The following is an 11,343-nucleotide window of genomic DNA, read 5'->3' as shown; positions in this document are numbered from 1 at the left end:
AGCAGGATAGCCATATGATCAGATTACAGTTTTAGGAAGAAATCTCTGGGATAGAGTAGAGAGGTTGTGAACCCCTCCCCCTGCAGAATGCATTTTGGGCAAGCACCAAGCACCCAGGTGGTTCTTCCACAAGTCAACACAAGACTACACCTGGAGAAGCAGTGGGATGAATGAGAAGGGGGGAGGGGAGAGGTGCCTTGGGAGGCAGGCAGAAATCTGCTGGGAGCTGAGGGCCAGGTAGTCATCCAGAGGAGCCTTTAGAACCCTCTTCTGAGGCATCTAAAACTCAGGGCCTCCTAGGGCCTAGAGCATCAGTGATGCTTATGTCACACGACACTTTGTGGTCCTGCCACGGGCATGGTTTAGTGGTCGGATGTGGGCAGAAAACCTTGGTGACACAGCCAGAAGGATCCTACCTTACTTCAGACGTAATCTGGTCACAGCTCCTGGTGTTCTGATGACTGTTTTAGTCTAATGTGAGCATGATTATTCCTGTCAGAAAAGTTTTGGTAGGAGTTCATTGGAAAAGGCAGGGGTCTGCTTTATAAGTCATGTTTGACGAGCTTAACAGTGTATTTCAAAGGTACTTTTTTGCCAGCAATGACCAACAAATTGCTCCTGAACTAGATGGGAAAGATCTAAGGACATCATCTAAGCACAACAGTATCAAAAGTATCTCCACTTGCCTTTATTTGCCCTTAAAAATCTGTACAAACAAACATGAACAGACTCTGGACTCTAAGAATAATATTTTCTGTGGACATATATGGACAGCTAAGCAAAACCCCAAGGGAGAAAAAACTTCTATTAAAATAAAAATAAAGATTCCCCACAGCTTTATCCTTTGCTCACTGGGGTCCCTTTATTCCACTTTGAGATAAAAGGACTTCAGTTTCTCAGGGGATGCTGATTAAGAGTTGAACAAAAAGAAAGTATTTTTATGTATTTATCTACCTACCTACCTACCTACCTTCCTGCCTACCTATCTCTGGCCCTGAATCTTCCAGCCATAAGCATAGAACTTCGTGCGTGGCTGGGATAATGGCACTCTGAGTAAATACTAACACTGCCACTCAGGAAAAAAGCCATCCTCCTCATTGGTCAGTGAGAATACTGTGCTCACCGCTTCTACCCCCATCCAAAAGCCCATATCTTTCCACGGAAATATTTAGTAAAAGGCGAAAGATTTATACGATCTGAAGAGTAACCAGAGTATCAAAAGCCCATATCTGAAGCTCGTGGAGGGCTCTGCGATCCGAATCACACCCCTCGCACCTCGCCACCCCCACTGCCTGGCACACTGTGATCCTTGCCCCTGGAGTTGCTTTTGGCTCCTGTCCACGCTGTGTCAGCATCTAGAGCTGACAGTCGTGGGAGCCTATGGAGGCACCTGGTGGTTGGTCGGGAGGAAAACAGTGAGTGGAGAGTGTGTGGTCAGTTTTCACATGTGCACTGGAGGAAGCGCACAGAGGGTTACCATCTCTGTGGGCGTGTCTTTGGGGAATTGTCTGTACTTGGGTCCTGGGGAATTATTACAAAGTGGTATGAACCAGGCTGGCTCAGTCAGTAGGTAGACCAAGCAAGCCTTGATCTTGGGGTTGTGAGTTCGAGCCCCAGGTTGGGTTAGATTACTTAAAAAATTCTTTTAATAAAAAATAATAACAAATAAACAAGGTGGTTTGCAGGTTGGGCACAAACTCTGAACTTCCTCCCTTCACAGGGTCTTCAGTGGAGAAGGTCCCATCCTAAGAAGGCAACTCAGGGAAACTTCCCCTTGCTTGTGAAGCCTGCGGGCATGTGTGTTTGTGTCCACACTGAGATGCACACGACAAAGTGTACACAGTGCCTCAACACAGACCAACAGGTTTTTTTCTGTTTACATTTAACTAGCTTTGAACAGCAAGAGGAAACCTTAAATGTCTCTTTTCTTCTCACAAACCCTTTCTCTAGTAAAATTACTGGAGGGGGCGCCTGGGTGGCTTGGTCGGTTAAGCGTCCGACTTCGGCTCAGGTCATGATCTCACGGTCCGTGAGTTCGAGTCCCGCGTCTGGCTCTGTGCTGACAGCTCAGAGCCTGGACCCTGTTTCAGATTCTGTGTCTCCCTCTCTCTCTGCCCCTCCCCTGTTCATGCTCTGTCTCTCTCTGTCTCAAAAATAAATGAACGTTAAAAAATAAAAATAAAAAAAAATAAAATAAAATTACTGGAGATAAAGCAGGGAATAATTAAAACAGTCATTTAAATCAAGGACCTGGTTTGGCTCGGCCTCCCTTGGAGACATTTTAGCTTGTGCTGTGCTAATAAAGGCCAGGCAGGCTAAGCTGACCTGAGTGAAAGGCAGAGTGGCCGTTCCAGAGACTGGGGGGAGGGGGTCTTGTAGGCCACTGTGGCTCATTTAGCCCCTCAGTCAATATTTTTGTCCCATTGAAATCAAGTTGAAGCTGACATGGAGGGCAGCCTCCAGGAGGTGGAGGAGAGACCAGGAGGTCAGGAGAGATGAGGAAGAGAGTAGTTCCGGTGTGGAGTCGGACTAGGCTGTCACTCTCTGGGGAAGCTGGAAAGAATTTAGTGTTGTATGTCTACAAACCTCAGCTCTGCCTCCTTATCTGTCACTGGCTGGTTCCTCCTGCGCAGAGAACTCTGTAAAGCAGCAACCCCCAACTTTCTTTTTTTTCCCCCTAAAACACACATGAGGCACACTCCCATGGGCATATCCAGATTACAGGCTGCGGCACAGATAAATCAGGCTGTGGGTTGGGAGCAGTTCCCAGTGAAACTCTACTTCTTTCTCTCCCACTCAGACCTCCATACAAGTAAGTGTAAGACGTTACTCTGTATCCCAAGCCCTGGGTGCAGGATTCTGGCCAATAGTGGCTGCCAAATAAATATTTACTAAGTGAAAGATAGCCTGAATCCACACTAATTTGTATTTTTGAACAGTCATTCATAAATTCTAGCATTTTAACTATTAGTTGGCAATTAATCCCAATAAGCCAACAGGATCTTGTGATTGCGAAGGGCCGTTATTGTAGGTTGGGCAGAAGGAATATTTGTTAGCATTTTTATGGGCTCTCAAAGTAGTTTTAGCTCTAAAACTGATAAAGCCAAGCACAAGCTTTATCAGTCCTGCCACTTGACTGTCAGCACTATGTAGATAAACTCATAATAGTTCCCAGAGAGGAACTTTTTAAGAGATCCTTAAGCAGGAAACCAAGGGAGAGAGATTCTTAATGTTGCCTCATTACCATAGACCCTTTGGGGGCTTAACGTATTCTGACAAAAGGTTAATTTCAAGATCTTATACAAATGAAGGATAAGATTCTGCATCAGATCCAAATTTGGGGCATTTTGTCACCTCACTGCTGTTGGCAACTCTGAAAGCTGGAGTTGGTCCAAAAGGACACAGACCACTCCATCTCCTAGGGCATCTTGGGGCAGGGAGATGGTATTAGATGGGGACTGAAGGGCAATTTTACCTTGTCATCCAGATTTTTCTATTCTGGATGATTTTTTAAGATAAGGATTTATGTATCACTTTTAAGAACAGCAGGCATATTTTAAGTAGGCATATTTTAGTAAAAATAATAAACTGTGGTGTCAAGATTGCCAATCAAATATAGTCATGGCAGTTGTCACTCATCTGGCCACCAACAATCTGGATGATTCTGGAAAGTTCCATAGCTGTTGGGAGGTGCTGGGGCAGAGCAGGGGAAGCAGGGAACCAGAGTCAGGTGCACAGCAATCCCAAGCAGGGTCTGTGGTTGCTGAAACCAGATTGTTAGGCATGGAAGCGGTGGTTTAGGGAGTTAGGTGAACCAGATGATAAGTGTGCCCATAATAATGGAAAATGAGTGCACAGGGAGAATTTCAGAAATAAGAAGCAATACAGCACAGGTGATTTGAGCAGGAGTTAGGTACAGACCTTGGTTATTAAGAGCATGAGAGAAGGATCTAGAGAAAAACACTGTAGAGAAACGAGGCTCCATTTCTCCCCATTGGCTACCCTGCCTGGTGCAATCTGAAGAATACTTCATATTTTCTCCATGGATTCAAGGGCACTTCCCAACTATTTTAGGTATGCCAGCTAGACACAGTGAACTCTGGACCGATAACATTTCAGCCTCAAGATATAATTTCCTTCTCTCAGGAGGCCTTGAACAAAATTTTCTGTTAGTTAATTTGAAAGCCCACACTTTGTACTTCTTAGTTCTAATTGTGGTCATCTTCTTTTCTGAATGGTCTTAGGTTGGTTTTTACATACTTTTGTGATCTAATAAGAGTCTGAAAGATGTTTACATCCCAATATTCAACCGCCCTGAAAAATCGGAGATGCATTGTCATCACTGTTTTAACAAATTACTGTTTTCAAATTGCTATTTTACCCTTTCCCAAACTGATTTTGGTAGGAAGAGTGACTTCTGAAACAACCCATACTTTGTTCCATATAGTATGTTAAAAGGGTGGAGAAGCATAAGAATAGTGATGAGTATTAAGATAATACTGATAAGCCCAGGAAAGAAGCAAACAGGCATTCTGAGTAATGAATCGGGAAGCATATCCAGGAGAGGAAGATTTTGAACAACTCTACCTGTAAGGCAGACTTACCTCATGATTTGCTCCTTCTTTAAGGAGCCAGGCCCACTTAGACTCTTCTTTAGAGATAGTCCACTGTCCTCTCTGATGCCCTTGAATGTATCACTTCACCTTGCTGAACAAGTTCATCCTCATGTAAAGCAGGGTGAAGATTATTCGCTCCTGGAGAAAGCTGTCACAACATTTTGATAACCAGCAGAAGTGATTCAGCAAGCCTGTCTGTCATTATCTGGTGAGAGGACTCCAGAGGGTGGAGTTTCTTTAGGGAAACTATATGGCCCCCTCCTCCTGCAACACCCACCAAAAGAAGTATGAAGGCCAACATAATGTACTGCTATGGTGTTAGTATTAACTGTAATAAATTAAATATAATAATTGTGCTTTTATCCATCTGGTTCTCTATTGCTTAGGGTTTTAGGGAAAACTGAAAAATCAATAAGGCAAAATATATCAATAAGGCATTTATACTGATGAAAACAGACAGGAGTTGGTTTTTTTGGTTTTTTGGTTTTGTTTATTGGTTTGGTTTGGGATTTTTTGGTTTTTGCTTTTGACTAGAGATATTTTAGGGACTTTGAAGAAAGGACCTGAAAATTATCACTCAGCCTGGTATTTATTTTGCAACATATGCTGACTTCTAACTTTCAGAGCTGACCAACCTAATCCTTGATCATCCCAGAATGAGTTTAGGAATTGTGATCATTTCCTTTTTACTGGGTATTTGCATACATCACTCACCAGCTAGGTTTAGAAGGATGAGCAGCAGTCTCTCTGTGCTGAAATAGAATGATGTGAATTTAGGACCAACCTGAAATGTTCATTTCTCAGTTAGCCCTTAATGAGCATTTATGTAGCATGAAAATATAGAGAGAAGAAAACTGTCTTCCATAGTGTACTTTTTTAAATAGGCTAATAAGAATGGTTGGGGTTTTATATTTTCATCTATGTTTTGCATTAGGACTTTCATGGATATTTGCTCTGTGTTGAGGGGAAGGGTCAATGTATATAAATAAGAAGAAGGATATCGGGCAAGATTGGGAACATGACCTCTTGCCCTCCAAAGCCTGGGAAGCCCTAGTGAATGCTCCCAATCTTAGCAGTGTATGGACACGGTGTGAACTCTCCCCTCTGCATACAGAGTGGGGGTTAGAGGTTAATGAATGAGTGCACTCCTCACCCACGAGATCCTGTTCTATGGTGGTTTTATAAATAAGGGCTTAAATGGGGTCAGAATAGGACCTGCATATTGCTTCCAAACCCTCTAAATCTTTTTGAAGTGATGGCGTTCAGAGATGACACCCTTCCACCAGGGAAGGGAGGCGTGGGGCTCTTGGGCTTGGGGAACTGGACGGCTGTACTGGTTCAATATGTCTAAGAGAAGGACCAAATGGAAAACAAAGGGGGGGGGTCCTTTGCTGCCCCCTATTCTTCTCTAGTAATCCCTTAAAAAATAATTGCAGGCCCAAACCTCTGGCCTCTAGCACATTTTCCACTTGATTAGAGGCCTTTGTGAGGTCGGGAAAGGGACCCGCGGCCTTGTACATTGTGCTGAGGCCTGAAATGTCCAGCTGGGATTTTTTTCCATCAAAAGGGGATTTTAGTAAAACCATTATCAGGGGCTTAAAGGAGAAAAGCTGTTGAGCTGCAAGTGAGGGGGTAGATTAGCATTAGCAGGCTTGTTCTGGGCACTGGTGGAGGGGTGGGAAGGTGTCTGCAGCCCTGCGCACAAGTGCTGTGGTTTCTCTGCAATTCCCTGGCAGGTGTAGAGGCAGGAGTGGGCACAGGAGTGGGAGCTGCCGGGCTCGGGAATGTCCATGGGGCTTTACCTCCAGGGCATCAAGTGCGAGGCAACCCAAGTGAAGGAGGATTGCAAGAAAATGCAGGGTACCTGCTGGGTGGTATATGGGAGGCCCCAGACGTGCTTCATTGTAGGTTATGTGCCTCTGTGTCACCTGGAACCCTCCCCCCACAACACACACACATACACCACTCTCTGGGCCCCTCTTTACACTCTCTGTAGATGGGGCAACCAGAACTCAAGGAGCCTGGAAGGGGCTGTGCTGGATCACTTTAAATTTTTTTTTAAAATGTTTATTTATTTTTGAGACAGAGAGAGAGCATGAATGGGGGAGGGGCAGAGAGAGAGGGAGACACAGAATCGGAAGCAGCTCCAGGCTCTGAGCCGTCAGCCCAGAGCCCGATGCGGGGCTCGAACTCACAGAGGGCAAGATCATGACCTGAGCTGAAGTCGGACGCTTAACCGACTGAGCCACCCAGACGCCCCTGGATCACTTTAAATTAAGGACGTGGATGTGTGTGTAGACACCTTTATTTCTGTGGGGCAGCAACAGAGGGATCAGAAGAAGGTTAGGAGAGCAGCGGCAGTGGCTGCCCTGTGTGCAAATAAGTAGTCTGGCTGTGTGGACTGGCAGCCCTCTTGGGTCAGGGCTTGCGGAGTTACCTGAAATTGTCTTCTTGGGTTACTAGAGTTGTCGCAATACCTTCTTTGCTGAAACCGAGCATGCAAAGCTGAGCCGTGTGGAGCTGGTAGGCAGCTGGTAGGCAGCGTTCAGGCCACTGGAGCCAACCGCTGCCTGCAGGGCCCGTGTGAGGGATGTCACTCGCCAGTGGCCCTGGAAACGCCTGTTTTCTGTTTCTCCCCGTGTACACTGTCGCCCTAGCTTGCTTTCCCTGTACAACCAGGATGCGGGATAGAACATACCGCTCTCCTGACCGCAGACGCTGATGGCTGTGGGGGGTGGGGTGGCCCCTGTGTCGGAGCAGGATGCTGGCAGGTGCACAGGGCCGTCACCTTCCATGCACGTCCTCAGCCTCGGGCTCACCTCAGGCCAGCCTGGTGGCCTGGTAGCCGGAATGTTTGTCTCAAGTCGGATTCACACAAAGCAAGAGGGCCTGTCTTCTTGAAGATGTGGCTAGCCCAGGAGAGCTGTTCTTGGAGGCTGTGAATCAAAGAGCAACCCTGCTAGTTCCTTCCAACGACCGTCCTGAGAAACTGCGAGTCTTTAAATAGTCTGTGCTTTCCCTCACTTAATTTCATTGCAATCGCTCTTGGTTATTCTGGCTCCTCAGCCTGCCCTGTGTTGTCTTGTCCTCAGCCTCACGTGGAGGGATGCAGGCTCCCTGGCCTTGCTACCACCTCTTTTCTTTATTTGGGTTGCTGTCCCTCAGGCTGTGCTTGGCATGGTCACTAACAATGGCATATTTCAGCTACAATGTCCGTAGAGCTGTCTGGGGAGATTTTCTGCTTTTGTAAAACATTCATGGATGATGCCGGGATTGCTAATTTGCTTCGTGGCTGGGCCCTGAGTTCCAGAAGTTTTTCCTTTTCTCTCATTCTCCAACCCAAACTATCCTCTGTATTAGCTAATAAAGCTGTGCCCTCCACAGTGAATGCAGCTTGGTAGAAGTAGCCACGGGGCATATCCACCTTCCACCTTCCACATTTTCATTCCATGTTTGCACCAACTGCTCTTCAGATCCACGCTTTGATTCCCTAAGGCCAGACTACGGAGCACCTGGACAGCAAGAGCCCTCAGGCCTCTCCAGCCCTCAGCCTGCCCCTTATTGTGTGGCTTATGGAATCTGGCCAACTTGGCTCAGAAGTTCTTTTCTTTTTGTTTTAATTTCTCCTACCTTTTCCTAATGTCTGTTTTCCATAGGAAGAATTTAGATATGTGAGCAACCTCACACCTTTATCAGGCTCTTAAACATTTTCAATGTCATAGACTCCTTTAGATTTTATGAAAACGTCTTCATCTGTAATAAAGATGCTCATTTTGTAATAAAAATAGACACTCCTAAAATTTTAAAAATACTTTTGTTTTTCCTCAAAGGCTCTCTAGAATTTTTCATTACAGATGATATGCGCTTTTTTTTTTTTGCCATAAAAAAAAGCCAGAACTTCTACTCTTGCTGTTAAAACTCTCTCCACGGGGGCACCTCTCTCAGTCGGTTGGGCGTTCGACTTCAGCTCAGGTCATGATCTCACAGTCCGTGAGTTCGAGCCCTGCGTCGGGGTCTGTGCTGACAGCTCGGAGCCTGGAGCCTGCTTCGGATTCTGTGTCTCCCTCTCTCTCTGCCCCTCCCCTGCTCATGCTCTGTCTCTCTCTGTCTCAAAAATAAAAATAAAAACATTTTAAAAAATTTAAAAAAAAAACCTCTCTCCACGTATGACTAAAATTTCAGCCCATTTGTTCTCCCAAACTTCCCAAATATGACAATCTAACCAGATTTGTACAAGATGGTCTTTAAGAAAAATTAGAAATTGATGTTTGATTCCCACAGCCTCCAAAAGCAGAGCACTGTGAGCTAAATCAGGGAACCTTTCTGAGGTCACATCTGTTACCTTGCTCAGAGAACAAAGTGCTGTACACCTGGGCTCCTTTGAAGAGCTTCACTGATGTTTTAAAATTTAATTTCATCTTTTTGGTAATAATCCCTCCTTTGTCAGCTCTTAGACCCTGGGGAAATTCTTTGGGTTGGGGGGAAGATGGGGCAGGGGTGGTGACTGGAGGGCATTTGTCTGAGGGGAAGGTTTGGGCGCCCCACTGGAAATAACCTCCAATTCGCAGACAATGCTGCCGCCTGCTGACAAAACATAGGGCTTGCAGGCTTTGTGGATAAATACGTTTCCTCTTCCTACTTTCCATCTTCCACATTGGAAAACAAATTTCCATTCATTTGTAGTAACTATGATCTATTTTTCTGCCTTATAGTGGATCTTAAAATCATCTTAGTAGACTAGCGGGAAAGAAAAATACAAGATTGGACTCCCAGCTACCTCTGATACTGGTGTAAACCTGATTCATAACTGCGTCACAGTGGGGAGGATCAGTCTTGGGTGAGTGGGAAAGGTTTCTTGTTTTTTGCAGGGAGGGGGAAGGTCAAGGAGCAATGTAGAAGAAGTCAACATTTATTTTCCACCCCTGCCTTTCAGTAAAATGTAGTGCTTGACTTCTGTCTCCTAACTCGCATATATGCATTTTTTCAATTTTTTAAAAAGATTTTATTTTTAAGTAATCTCTATACTCAACGTGGGGCTTGAACTTAAAACCCCAAGATCAAGAGTTGCATGCTCTACCGACTCAATTTTTGTTTCTAAACTAAGCAGTAATGAGGCTGTTTGCTGCTAAATCCTATGTCGTACTTACTCAAGTGAATTTCTGCGGCTCCTCTTGTGAGTCCACTGAAATTTAGACCTTCATGTGTGGGAAGAAGATAGGGCAGCTGTCTTCCTTTGGGCCATGCTGCTCTAATTGTCGCCAGTTGACTCTGAGTACAATGGCAGGGCATCTGGCTAAAGTGCACAGACGTCAGCTAGGGTTGGAAGAGCCAGTCATCTATTCCAGATTCACAGAATGAGGAGACCTTGTCTGCTTCCTGCAGCAGCAAGCTGTGAGCCTGATAAAGCTTACATCAGAGAATCTGGTCAGACCATTTTTACAGAGTATTCCTGAAACTCTCGAAATTGTGTGCATTTGGAATGAACTAGAAGAGCTAGAAATTATCACTTTAATTTTTTCATTTCCATGTTGTTTCTTTTGGACACACCTACTGGTCTGGTCCTCTTTTTTGTTGTTGTTTTTTTGGTTCACAGTAGTGAGCTTTTGAGCTATGAAGCTAAGGTTTAAAACACTGAAGTATAATGGAAGGTGCAAATTAGTTGCCTTCCATCTAAGAACATTAAGAATTTGAGAGGCATAACTGTTGTTAATTCCTCCCTTATTTCATCCATCTGTCCACTTTTAGCCTCAGTGATTTTACTAAAGATTCTAGGAATATTATGACTAATTCTTTTGGTTCCTCCCTATTTAGAGACCATTTCTCAAAAAGCAAATGGTAGCACACAAATGTGTGCATTAAAATGCCAGTTTAGGGTAAGGATTTCCTAAGGAGAAATATTATTATGGACGTTTGCAAATATTTTCATATTCTTTTCAGATGAGGAAAATAGTACTTGCAAGCCATGCTGAGTTATCCCTTGCTATTTATAACAAGTTAATCTGGTCTCAAAGAATGATTTTCCCACAGGCCAGGTCCAGTGACTCGAATCCATGATATGAGTAGTAATTACTGACAGACAGCTGTGTGCGAGGGCCCGTCCTTCTGGAGTGTGGATTACATAAACTGAGGAGCAATAAACATAACAGAGTGCCTGATATCAACAAATTAGACCCTTGTACTCTTTCTGGACAAGAGGGATTTGTAACTAAAACATCTGGTAAGTCAAGCCTTTTTACCTTTGAATGAAGAGGAAATAGCTGGTGATCCTGCAACTTGATTCTACTTTATAAGGATTGTGTGACAGGCATTGTAGTGTGCTGAACATGTGCGAACTCTTAACACCAGCACAGACTTATAGCATTCGTACTTCGCATCACTATTTGTGACAAAGCAGTGTTCTGGAAACCGGCTCAATTCCTCTGAGGACAACAGGGGACAGATTTAACACTACTAGCTACTTCAGTACCCTAGAGCCCATTTACCAACTTGCACTAGTTTTCCAGCTTCTCAAATAACTCTATATATGATGCTGACAAGACATATCTAAGTTTGCACAACGTAATAATACATATTAAATAGTAGTAACTTTCAGCAGTTGGTGGGGTTTGTTTTTGTTTTTTCCCTACTCCCAATGAAAACAGGCCCTGGTTTAGCACCTTTCTGAAGCCAGGGGTTAGGGTGGCCCTTTACAATACCTCAGGGAAAGATCAAAGAGCTACCGGCATGC

The 11,343-nt window shown here is 44.6% G+C and overlaps 1 pseudogene; it reads right to left on the bottom strand.

Annotated features, from left to right (window-relative positions):
* Positions 1–1,152: 1,152 nt before the first annotated feature.
* Positions 1,153–1,204, bottom strand: LOC113603754 (uncharacterized; annotated as a pseudogene).
* Positions 1,205–11,343: the final 10,139 nt, after the last annotated feature.

The sequence above is a fragment of the Acinonyx jubatus genome, chromosome B4, assembly GCF_027475565.1.
Source record: "Acinonyx jubatus isolate Ajub_Pintada_27869175 chromosome B4, VMU_Ajub_asm_v1.0, whole genome shotgun sequence".
Taxonomy (NCBI): Eukaryota; Metazoa; Chordata; class Mammalia; order Carnivora; family Felidae; genus Acinonyx; species Acinonyx jubatus.
The sequence above is the reverse complement of the archived record's forward strand: the minus strand, read 5'-3'. Positions and strand labels throughout refer to the sequence as shown.